The sequence below is a fragment of the Lepisosteus platostomus genome, chromosome 5 (assembly GCF_059453375.1).
Source record: "Lepisosteus platostomus isolate fLepPlt1 chromosome 5, fLepPlt1.hap1, whole genome shotgun sequence".
Lineage (NCBI taxonomy): Eukaryota > Metazoa > Chordata > Actinopteri > Semionotiformes > Lepisosteidae > Lepisosteus > Lepisosteus platostomus.
The window spans coordinates 9,116,635-9,129,291 of NC_142615.1; the positions used below are offsets into that span (position 1 = coordinate 9,116,635).

The 12,657-nt window shown below is 47.4% G+C and overlaps 6 non-coding genes across 6 annotated transcripts; 4 read left to right on the plus strand and 2 right to left on the minus strand.

Moving 5' to 3' along the window:
- The first annotated feature begins 7,195 nt into the window (after positions 1 to 7,195).
- On the plus strand, positions 7,196 to 7,268 carry trnav-aac (transfer RNA valine (anticodon AAC)). Its single transcript has one exon. It is a non-coding gene; the product is annotated as a tRNA-Val (tRNA).
- Positions 7,269 to 7,843: 575 nt separating this feature from the next.
- trnah-gug (transfer RNA histidin (anticodon GUG)) lies at positions 7,844 to 7,915 on the minus strand. The gene has a single exon. It is a non-coding gene; the product is annotated as a tRNA-His (tRNA).
- A 686-nt stretch (positions 7,916 to 8,601) lies between these two features.
- On the plus strand, positions 8,602 to 8,674 carry trnav-cac (transfer RNA valine (anticodon CAC)). The gene has a single exon. It is a non-coding gene; the product is annotated as a tRNA-Val (tRNA).
- Positions 8,675 to 10,391: 1,717 nt separating this feature from the next.
- On the plus strand, positions 10,392 to 10,464 carry trnaf-gaa (transfer RNA phenylalanine (anticodon GAA)). The gene has a single exon. It is a non-coding gene; the product is annotated as a tRNA-Phe (tRNA).
- A 109-nt stretch (positions 10,465 to 10,573) lies between these two features.
- Positions 10,574 to 10,646, plus strand: trnav-aac (transfer RNA valine (anticodon AAC)). Its single transcript has one exon. It is a non-coding gene; the product is annotated as a tRNA-Val (tRNA).
- A 574-nt stretch (positions 10,647 to 11,220) lies between these two features.
- Positions 11,221 to 11,292, minus strand: trnah-gug (transfer RNA histidin (anticodon GUG)). The gene has a single exon. It is a non-coding gene; the product is annotated as a tRNA-His (tRNA).
- Between the last annotated feature and the right edge of the window lie 1,365 nt (positions 11,293 to 12,657).

Sequence of the window (12,657 nt, forward strand, 5' to 3'; positions counted from 1 at the left end):
ACTGTATTATTATTTCTGAGAGACAGGCTCACTGTCTGTTCTTCAGGCTGGGGCAGGAGATCACATTGTATTATTATTTTTGAGAGACAAGCTCACTGTTCCTCAGGCTGGAACAGGAGATGACACACTGTATTATTATTATTGAGAGACAGCCTCCGTGCCCCCCAGGCTGGGTCAGGAGATCACACACTGATCTATTATTATTGAGAGACAAGCACACTTTTTGTTCCTCAGACTGGGACAGGACATCCCTTACTGGATTATTATTATTGAGAGACAGGATCACTGTCTGTTCCTCAGGCTAAGAAAGGAGCTCACACACTGGATTATTATTATTGAGAGATAGGTTTACTCTCTGTTCCCCAGGCTGGGACAGGAGATCACACACTGTATTATTATTATTGAGAGACAGCCTCCGTGCCCCCCAGGCTGGGTCAGGAGATCACACACTGATCTATTATTATTGAGAGACAAGCACACTTTTTGTTCCTCAGACTGGGACAGGACATCCCACACTGGATTATTATTATTGAGAGACAGGATCACTGTCTGTTCCTCAGGCTAAGAAAGGAGCTCACACACTGGATTATTATTATTGAGAGATAGGTTTACTCTCTGTTCCCCAGGCTGGGACAGGAGATCACACACTGTATTATTAATATTGAGAGGCAGGCTCACTGTCTCTTCCTCAGGCTGGGACAGGAGGTAACACACTGTATTATTATTATTACTGAGATACAGGCTCACTGTCTGTTCCTCAGACTGGGACACGAGATCACACACTGTATTTGTATTATTGAGAGACAAGCTCACTTTTCCTCAGGCTGGGACTGGAGATCACACACTGTTCTATTATTAGTGAGAGACATGCTCACTGTTTGTTCCCCAGACTGGGACAGGACATTCCACACTGGATTATTATTATTGAGAGATAGGTTTACTGTCTGTTCCCCAGGCTGGGACAGGAGATCACACACTGTATTATTATTATTGAGAGACAGGTTCACTGTCTGTTCCTCAGGCTGGGACAGGAGATCACACACTGTATTATTATTATTGAGAGACAAGCTCACTGTTCCTCAGGCTGGGACAGGAGATCACATTGTATTATTATTATTGACAGATAAACTCACTGTTCCTCACTGTTATTATTATTGAGAGTCTGGCTCCCTGTTCCCCAAGCTGGGACAGGAGGTCACACACTGTATTATTATTATTATTGAGAGACAGGCTCGCTGTCTGTTCCTCAGGCTGGGACAGGAGATCACACACTGTACTATTATTATTGAGAGACAGGCTCAGTGTTCCCCAGGCTGGGACAGGAGATCACACACTTTATTATTATTATTTAGAGACAGGCTCACTGTTTGTTCCTCAGGCTGGGACTGGAGATCACACACTGTTCTATTATTATTGAGAAACAGGCTCGCTGTCTGCTCCTCAGGCTGGGACAGGAGATCACACACTGTATTATTATTATTGAGAGACAGGGTCACTGTCTGTTCTTCAGGCTGGGATAGGAGATCACGCACTGTATTATTATAATTGAGAGACAGGCTCGGTGTCTGTCCCTCATGCTGGGAGAGGAGATCACACACTGTATTATTATTATTGAGAGACAGGTTCGGTGTCTGCTCCTCAGGCTGGGACAGGAGATCACACACTGTTGTAGTGTGCTCTCACGAGGCACCAGTTCTGTAGGGGTTTGTGCATTTACTGGGACAATTATTAATTGTGGCAGTTAATCACAAAATTGATTCTTTTAATGGTCTCAGAATCCAACCATGCGAGATAACTCAAACAACGCACACACAGGTACTAATACACGAGGATACATTCATTAATATATATAATATGCATGTAAACCAAACAGATCTTATCCTAAGGGTTATCAGAATACAAAAGATATATATTCATTCAGTTACAAAGAGTTACACATATCAAGAGGACATACGTTCGGTATATCATTCATTTAGACCGTTTCGTAATTTAACTTGGTTACAACTTCTGCATTAGATACTCAAAACAAGTACATAACTCTTAGGAATTACATTGATATCAACTGGTTGGGATAACAATAGAATTCTGGAGCAGTAATGCAGTGAAGTTGAATACTCTTCCGATCTCTGGGGATTCAGATCTCCTGCGGGCACAAAGAAACAGTTGCAGGCTTGTTGCTGTCCAATCCACACTCTCTGGCTCCGTGCCAGGCTGTGCTGTGCGGCTTGTGACGGTGCGCTGCTGATGCTCTCTGAATACTGGCTAGTTAGTTTGGGCTGAAACTAGCGAAGTTTGTGCACAGGAGAAAAGATGACTGTGAGTCCCAGCAGGTCAGGAAGAAGACCAGTTCGTTCCTGATGAAGCGCTAGTTCTGAATAGTAATTCAGCTGTCCACAGTTCTGACCTTTTCACCAGGCCTGCTGCTGGTGCTAACCTCGGGTGGATCCTCTGGTTACTCTCTGGCAACCTCCGCTCTCGACTCTTAGAACAAAGGAAAGTTCTGGCACTTGGACACACTGGCCGTTCCGTGGTGGTCCAGGCTGAGTCTCAGGATGGTCAGGAGGCGCGCTGCGAGAATGTTCTGCCCTTGGGAGCCTTTCTGCTCCTGGGCCGTCCCGCCCTGGAATTATCTCACAGCCCTGGAATTCTCCTTTGAATTCCCTTTAGAATAGTCTTGGAGCTCTGTGTTGCCTGTTTTTACCTGGAGGAACTTCAGCTCGTTCATTGGATGAAAGTTTCATGGGCATCAGAGACCCACGTGGGTTACTCTGCCCTACCAGTCCCTGATTGGTTGATCAAGGTGAGATATGAGTCACTTACTCCTGACACTTAGGAATGCAGTCCAGATGTCCATCTGGCACTCCCTAGACAGATAGGCGCCAATGGATGCCCATTGATCATGATAGCCAGGCTTAGCTAAATGCATCCCCATTTGGGAGCTGTCCCTTATCAAAAGAAAACATCTTTAAATCAGCCTGCCTGAATAGCTTCTCTGTGGCTGCACCACAGAGATGAAGAGAGAGATGGGGCCTCATTTGGGAAAGCACAGCAACACTTAATTCTGTCTTATTAACAAGCATTGCCGCTACAATTAGTAGAAAGAAAGATACAATGTTTTGAAAATGTAATATGTTTTAAAGGATTAAAGGGAAAATAAATACTTTATATACGCAAAGTAATTCAACTGAGCTCCTCTAAACAATATCGCCTGAAGAATTGCCAAAGCACAGTGTATCAATTTGGGTGACACTGGGGGAAAAGGATCACAACATTCTACACATTCTCACAATATTACACGCACGGAAACCAATATTTACCACTAGGATAGAATGCAGCATAGAACAGTTGGATAGAAGGTTAGTGTTACTCTATAGTGCATCACAGAGGTCAGTCTCTTCCCCCTCATTATGCAGGCTGACTTCACTGTCCTCCAGCGATAGTCAGCTGTAATCACTGATGCAGACATGATGTTAATACTCTGACAGCATCTTGGCTGATTTGGTTAAAGTGTTTTCCTATTAAACAGGAGATTCTGCGCTCAAATCCCAGCAGTGTCTTTCTTCCTGTCTTGTCTTACAAAATGTATCACTATGGATGATTACATGCAGCTTGATTTTGTTTAATGCAAGTTTTCATTCCCTTTCTGATGGCTCTCTAAAGTAATTTTTAAAAGTACTAATCGGGATGGATTACTGTACATATCCTCAGTAAAGGGGAATATATAAGTAGTGACTATCCAAATTGCATTTTTGTGTGAAACACATTTCAGAAAATTGAAAACCAATTTTCAAAACTCACAATAACAAGACAAAGGCAAAACATAAGTTCACTTTCACTTTATGCATATTTACCACAACCTTGCCTTCTGATCATAAAAAGTCTTAATTTTAATATAGCAGTTTTAAATGGGACATTCAGAACATGGCATATGAGAATATATGGTTAACCGAGGATGAGCAAAGGATGATCGCACTTTCTGCTTATTGCTATGAACCTACCCCTGGTTATAAAAATGTCTCAAAATTCTGACACTGAGGTGTGAGACACAATGTAACAGGCTCTCATAATCCCGAAATACAAGAAATTTTACTGTAGCGTTTTATAAATTTGACCCTGTGAACATTGCATGTCCCTCCTTACTCATTACCAAAACATCTCAATGTCCCGGCACTATGTACATTTGTAATTACAACACTTCACTGTTTCATTTATGAGTTGTGACATTGTGAACATGGCATGTTAAAGTATATAGAAAATCTAGATCAGAACAGGCTAAATGCAATTCCTAGTGATTTATCATTTTCTTACTTTCTAAATGAAAAAAAATATTTTTTCAGTGATTATGACACTTCAGTATGACATAAAATATGCTTCAATGACAGAATAAATAATAATAATAATAAATAATCATGGAAAAAATACCCAAAGTGGACATTCATAGTTGTGATTATAGAATGTTAGATATCGGGTGGGTAGCTGCGTCAGCATGCGTAGGCTGCAAAGGAACAAGTAAAGGACTATTCCAGCTGAAAAGAGAAGAAAAGAATCACAATGTTTCGGCTGTGGAGCCTTCTTCAGGTGTCCGAAAGACAGGGCAGTAAGCAAAGATAATTTTCTTTTTATCTTTGCTGAATGCAGTTTATCGCTGATGACATCAAAGACATTAAGGACATTAAGGAGTTTTTACGGCTAACAGCTCCACATCAACTTCCTTTCATAACTTTCATAACTAACCTCATCAGATCCTTCAACTCTTTTCTTGGGTGAATATGGTTTTCTGGGGAGTTGCGATGTTGGGCATACAGTAACTGGACATTTCCCGGTGATTCTGACACGTGTTAAGCACTCGCATTTCCTGCAAATATTAAAATGGTAAAGGTTTCGCTGAGAAATCCAATCGACCTTTGCGAAGACAATGTTTACATCGCAACAGAAACCCGTCCTTTGGTGGACTCAAACCACCGACTTTTCAGTTAACAACCGAATGCGCCACACAGACGGAATGGTGGATTCGTGTCTCACATCACAACTTTCCGGTTAAAAAAAAATATTTTTTTGCCAGCTGGCAATATTTCTTCTGCACTGATAATCAAGAATTGAATTTAATTTCTCGCAAGCTGTGTGAATTTCTTGAAATACAAGTTTTCCAGAAAGGAAATGAATACATGCATTTAACGAAATCAAGCCCTTTGTGATAGTCCGAAATGGTACGTTATGTACCACAAGATAGGAAAAAAAACATGATTGGGATTTTAAGCTACTGTACGTGACCTATGGTACCAGACCGGGGTAAAGTTAGCTTGAAGTTCGAAAACGATTTTGGCACGCCTGTAGCGTTTACACGAAACCTCTTAGAATCGCGAGAATACCTGCTTTGTGCATAAAATACATTGTGAATGCTTTCTCAGCCTTTACTTTTTCATTTATATTACATTTTTTTTGGACCAAGCACGAATATTCTTTTGTCCATATCTTCGCAACGGAAGCACAGAACGCCTTCAAACCAAATGCATTTTAAAGACCACGACGTGGATATTTCCACAGCCTCTACATCAAAGTATCAGTGAGCTAATTATCTTTTTTTAAACCTCCGGTTTTTCATCGATGAGTAATTACGCACTAACTGGAACCCGGGGGACCGCTGTATACACAAGTTCACAACGCGAGAAATACTGTTCAATACGGCTTCATGCGAAAAACCCGTATATGACCATAGGAAGCATAACTGTGCAGTCTCCAATTACCCAGACTGTAAGCACGGGAATAAAGCTTTGACTGAATTCTGAAACCCTTCCTTTACGTCCTGTTTTCATTCAGGTAAGAGTCAACTATATGCAAAATACTACTGACAGCAAGAAGATTAAAATATTCTTTACTCAGCAGCTTATTAAACACAGCTCCCATGATGTTCAAACCGATTTTTTACACAGAACACTGACACAGCTTTGCGTTCTGAATCTCTTTTTCTCGTGTGTTTATTTAATGTGGCACAATGTACTGGGATAGGGGTATTCTGTTCACAAACCAATAGCATTTAAACCACAGCACCCACAATGCTGCAAGTAAGTGTTTTGCACACTAAGCAGAGAGCGATGTCTTCCTCGTTAGTATAGTGGCAAGTATCCCCACCTGTCACCCGGGAGACCAGGGTTCATCAGGACATGCATTGAAGTGAAAGCAGGATGCGCTGCGACATCCACTGTGCAGACCCGCCACACTAAGAGGTGAGTGGGTCTTTTCGATCACAGCGCTAGGCGAATCCCTAAACAGTGTGCGTGGCAACAAACGAAACGGGCCTGTTTCCGCCCGGTTTCGATCCGGGGAAATCGGGCCCAGTAGTGGCGGGATCTGTACAGTGCATGTCGCAGCGCTTCAATGTGCTTCCTGATGTCCTACCCCGAGTGCAGAAAAGACAGCATCCACAGCAACAACAGCTCAGGTCTCTGCACAGGAGCTAAGCTGCCCTCATCTCCTCTGCTCTGCGGCTCCTGCGGAGTGGAGTCCTGCCTGGAGCCGTGTTTGCAGGCTGCGGCTCCCCGCGCCCTGTCTGTGCGTCGTGTCCAAGAGCTCCTGGGAGGAAGAGAGAGCCCTCCCACTCGGGGGCTTTTCCACGGTCTGTGTGAGGAGGGGCGGGTGTGTCCAGTAGCTTATCGAGCGGAAGCCTGGGGCGGCGGAGAGCTGTGATCGTGCAGACCTTGAGGTGTCACCTCTTTGTCTGCTTTCCCGCCCCCCCTCCGCCCAAGCTCTGCTCCAAAGTAGCCCGGCAACCCCTCACACCTGCACGTGTCACAACCTAAGGTGCGGTCATGAGACACCCATGGGGTGTCGTTCTGTTCTTGCTAATTGTTTCCTGCCCGTCGCAGGCAGGAGTCCATGCGAGGAAGATGCGCTGGACAGAGCTCAGAGGGCGCAGCTGGGTGGCTTTCCTTCTGAGTGACGTTCCTGCAACACTCTCCCGCTACTCTTGGTGCGCTCATGCCACAACACAGGAAGGCTGGAGCAGGTGGCTGTGGGCTTTGCGCACCGCCGAAATAGCTCAGTTGGGAGAGCGTTAGACTGAAGATCTAAAGATCCCGGGTTTCGGTATTTTGTTTCATCGCGCCCTTTGTTCCTCTCTCCAGCGCCCCCTGCCTAAAGTGACGCGTCCCTTTCTCAGCCCGAAACGCAAGCGAGACACCAGGAGCGGTCCCTGCAGGTTTCCGTAGTGTAGCGGCTATCACGTTCGCCTAACACGCGAAAGGTCCCCGGTTCGAGACCGGGCGGAAACAGCCTCGTTTTGCACGCTCCTGTACTTCACAGAGGTCTTGAGCGACCGGTCATTTGTTCCCAATGTATTTCCGGTGCCTTCGTGCACTCTTGTACCAAACACACGTTCCTTCTGTACGCGGAGCCGATCATTTGCAATTGGGCTGTGCCGACAGACCAGGTCGAGCTCTGTCGGCTCAAAAGCAGCGCAGGACCTGCAAGAACAACAGAAAGATTAGCATCCAGCGGGGGCCTCTTAGTGAGCCCAAGAGCTCATCAAGAATCGGCTCCAGCAACAGGGCTGGGCGCATTGTTCCATTCTCCGCCCACTCTCGGTGTAAACAAGTCCCTCCTGGTCTCTGCTTGAAATGCACTTTCCTGCGTTTGCTTTGGTGTAACTGGCTTCCCCTGCATGGGCGAATGTGAAGAAGATCCTTAGTAAGTCATTGAAGAAAACCGAGAAGAGGTCGGAGTGGCTTCTGTCGTTCATCAACGATCCAGTCAGGCAGTACTCCTCTGTAAAGCGCCGTTCGTTCACGTCGATTGGCTTTTTTTTTGCCTTCATTCGTGCGAGTAGTAAAAGCAGACGCCCCTATTCTGCCGTGACCCGGATTCGAACCGGGGTTGTTGCGGCCACAACGCAAAGTACTGACCACTATACGATCACAGCAAGTTACCGAGACACACGCGGAAAGGACTGTGCTCTCTTCGTGTGACATAATTCGGAAAAGTCCTGACGTTGCATTTCAACTGAGCCCCAGTATACATCGACCCTTCGACACTCTGAGTGACAACTCTCTTGCGTGTTTTCTCATATTTATGTAGTTTGCTTGCATGATGCCGGGAACAGCATGGTTGTTCGCTGCCATATAGTCTAGCGGTTAGGGTTCCTGGTTTTCACCCAGGCGGTTCCACTCGGTTTTGCCTCCTCCTTTCCAAAAGATCAGCACCGTGTACGAAAGAGCCGCATTAAAACTACTCGAACGTGCAAAACGTGCGAGAAGAGGGGGCGCTTGTTTCCAACCGAAACTTCTCGCGTGTGAGACGAGCTGATCATCGCTGTGGGAGGGTTACTCTGGTAGACAGGGCTGACCTTCGGCAATAGGATTTTTAGTCTCCAAGATGATATTTGCACTTTCTGGAGAGGCGATTTTCTCCACTTCAGTAGCCCGATTTCGTCGATTGCGTGGAGAGGGCTGTAGAATGTGGCGCCGCCTTTCCTGCTCCGTCCATGACAGGCGTGCTGGTCTCTGGAGAGAGAGCACGGTCCATCAGCGCACTCCAATAAAGGCACTGGAAGCAGCTGAATCGCATTGGCGAAGCTCAGGGCTGGGCCGCTGGGCACGTCTTACCACCGTTTCCGTAGTGTAGTGGTTATCACGTTCGCCTCACACGCGAAAGGTCCCCGGTTCGAAACCGGGCGGAAACAGACATCTTTTGTCGCCAGGCACAAAAGGGGATTGGGGATTCGCCTAGCGCTGTGATCGAACAGACCCACTGGACCCACCTCTTAGTGTGGCGGGATCTGCACAGTGCATGTCACAGCGCATCCTGCTTTCACTTCAAGGCGCGTCCTGATGCACCCCAGTCTCCCGCGTGACAGGTGGGGACAGGTGACAGGTCCTATACTAACGAGGAAGACATCGCTCTCTCCGACCCCCGGCATCGTGTCCCGACCCACCGTGCTGGAAGCCGACGCGTGCTGTGATTCCTTTACGGAGCAGAAATGACAACCGAGGAGCCGAGAGATCATTTCAGCATTTCGCGTCTGAACGGAAAACACAAACGACCAACTCGGAATGACTTGCCTTTGACGCTTCTCAAAGCGTTCTTTGTGCATCGAACAGACCCACCCACCTCTTAGTGTGGCGGGATCTGCACAGTGCATGTCGCAGCGCTTCCTGCTTTCACTTCAATGTGCTTCCTGATGTCGAGTTGTGTGCCGTGCGGAGGCTCTGAAAGGGAGAGCAATGAAAAGGTGCACGACGCTGTGAAAGAAAACAGAGAAGTGAAAGGCAGTCATTTCTCTAAGGAGGTGAAAGAAAAGCTACTCCCCGTCAGGGAATCGAACCCCAGTCTCCCGCGTGACAGGCAGGGATACTTGCCACTATACTAACGAGGAAGACATCGCTCTCTCCAACCCCCAGCATCGTGTCCCGACCCAGCATGATGGAAGCCGACGCGTGCTGTGATCCCTTTACGGAGCAGAAATGACAACCGAGGAGCCGAGAGATCATGTCAGCATTTCGCGTCTGAACGGAAAACACAAACGACCAACTCGGAATGACTTGCCTTTGACGCTTTTCAAAGTGTTCTTTGTGCACGACGACTGCGCCGCCTAGCAGATACAAATGGGTTGTACAACTTTGAACTAGCAAATGGAAGAGGGCTTAGCCCCCTCTCTTTTAGCCCAGGTTCGATCTGTCTCCCAGAATCACCAGGGCGCACACACACACACACCCGTGCCGTTGAAGTGCTCTGCTTCATTTCTAAGGGCAACTCAACATTCACTCCTACCCCGAGTGCAGAAAAGACAGCATCCACAGCAACAACAGCTCAGGTCTCTGCACAGGAGCTAAGCTGCCCTCATCTCCTCTGCTCTGCGGCTCCTGCGGAGTGGAGTCCTGCCTGGAGCCGTGTTTGCAGGCGGCGGCTCCCCGCGCCCTGTCTGGGCGTCGTGTCCAAGAGCTCCTGGGAGGAAGAGCGAGCCCTCCCACTCGGGGGCTTTTCCACGGTCTGTGTGAGGAGGGGCGGGTGTGTCCAGTAGCTTATCGAGCGGAAGCCTGGGGCGGCGGAGAGCTGTGATCGTGCAGACCTTGAGGTGTCACCTCTTTGTCTGCTTTCCCGCCCCCCCTCCGCCCAAGCTCTGCTCCAAAGTAGCCCGGCAACCCCTCACACCTGCACGTGTCACAACCTAAGGTGCGGTCATGAGACACCCATGGGGTGTCGTTCTGTTCTTGCTAATTGTTTCCTGCCCGTCGCAGGCAGGAGTCCATGCGAGGAAGATGCGCTGGACAGAGCTCAGAGGGCGCAGCTGGGTGGCTTTCCTTCTGAGTGACGTTCCTGCAACACTCTCCCGCTACTCTTGGTGCGCTCATGCCACAACACAGGAAGGCTGGAGCAGGTGGCTGTGGGCTTTGCGAACTGCCGAAATAGCTCAGTTGGGAGAGCGTTAGACTGAAGATCTAAAGGTCCCTGGTTCGATCCCGGGTTTCGGCATTTTGTTTCATCGCGCCCTTTGTTCCTCTCTCCAGCGCCACCTGCCTAAAGTGACGCGTCCCTTTCTCAGCCCGAAACGCAAGCGAGACACCAGCAGCAGTCCCTACAGGTTTCCGTAGTGTAGCGGCTATCACGTTCGCCTAACACGCGAAAGGTCCCCGGTTCGAGACCGGGCGGAAACAGCCTCGTTTTGCACGCTCCTGTACTTCACAGAGGTCTTGAGCGACCGGTCATTTGTTCCCAATGTATTTCCGGTGCCTTCGTGCACTCTTGTACCAAACGCTCGTTCCTTCTGTACGCGGAGCCGATTATTCGCAATTGGGCTGTGCCGACAGACCAGGTCGAGCTCTGTCGGCTCAAAAGCAGCGCAGGACCTGCAAGAACAACAGAAAGATTAGCATCCAGCGGGGGCTTCTTAGTGAGCCCAAGAACTCATCAAGAATCGGCTCCAGCAACAGGGCTGGGCGCATTGTTCCATTCTCCGCCCACTCTCGGTGTAAACAAGTCCCTCCTGGTCTCTGCTTGAAATGCACTTTCCTGCGTTTGCTTTGGTGTAACTGGCTTCCCCTGCATGGGCGAATGTGAAGAAGATCCTTAGTAAGTCATTGAAGAAAACCGAGAAGAGGTCGGAGTGGCCTCTGTCGTTCATCAACGATCCAGTCAGGCAGTACTCCTCTGTAAAGCGCCGTTCATTCACGTCGATTGGCTTTTTTTTGCCTTCATTCGTGCGAGTAGTAAAAGCAGACGCCCCTATTCTGCCGTGACCCGGATTCGAACCGGGGTTGTTGCGGCCACAACGCAAAGTACTGACCACTATACGATCACAGCGAGTTACCGAGACACACGCGGCAGGGCGGAAAGGGCTGTGCTCTCTTCGTGTGACATAATTCGGAAAAGTCCTGACGTTGCATTTCAACTGAGCCCCAGTATACATCGACCCTTCGACACTCTGAGTGACAACTCTCTTGCGTGTTTTCTCATATTTATGTAGTTTGCTTGGTGGCGCAGTCGTCTTGCACAAAGAACGCTTTGAAAAGCGTCAAAAGCAAGTCATTCCAAGTTAGTCGTTTGTGTTTTCCGTTCAGACGCGAAATGCTGAAATAATCTCTCGGCTCCTCGGTTGTCATTTCTGCTACATAGAGGAATCACAGCACGCGTGTTAAAAGAAGACTGTGATATTCGGTGCGTCTTGGAATAGACGAGATTAAAGAGTGAGTAGTTTTGTTTTTCTGTGATGTAATGGGACCAATGAAGAATGTGGCATTCAGACTAATGTGGAGTATTTGTTTCCTTAGGGAAATTGGCACTACCATATACTGGGGCATTAGGACCCATATGGACCGCAGGGTGAGCGCCCAGCGACAGAAACCAGACGGTACCGTGTGTCGGGCTCGGCCGCGAGCAGGACAATGACTTCACTTAAATGTTTAACTGATAAAACCCAAATGAACCAAACCTGTATAAATTAGTGGTGGAAAGGAGTCTTTTTATATAGCAAAAGGTCTCTGATCCTTTGGTAAGAACGATGGGTATATAACCCATTGTCCTCAATATTAGAAATGAATCCTTGAGCACTGCTGTTGTACCAACGGTCCATAAAAGCTTAACATTACCCTTTCTTGCATAAATTGTAGAACATGCCGTCACATTTCAGTTGCACCTCAGTAGCAGTTTGATCTATTATCACCCTACTCCCCACCTCAGAACCTTCGCTCTTCTTATTCTGGTCTCCTAACTGTCCCCCACGCCCATCTACACTGTATGAGTGACAAGGCCTTCTCCTGTTATGCCCCCATGCTCTGGAACTCTCACCCCAAGGATACCAGAGTCACCTTCCCTAAACTCCTTCAAATTCAGACTCAACACCTTGTTCTGTAGAAGAGCCTTTACTGAACTGGTTCCATTCTTTACCCCTCTGCTTCTACTTTCCTTAGTACCACCATCCATGGTCTCCTCTGTCTATTGGAATTGTTTTATCCTGTGTATTCTTATTGTAATTGTTTCAAGTACTTTGCGAAGCCACCTTTGGAACCATTATATAAAATAGTTTATCCTAAATCCTTGAAACTTTAATAGGGCATTGCAGTAGGGCTAAAAATTAACAGTGTTAGTGGGCCAGCAGGATTTGTGCAAATTATAGGTAGTCACAAAGGAAGACTAGAATTTACTTGAAATTCATGACATGGGACACTG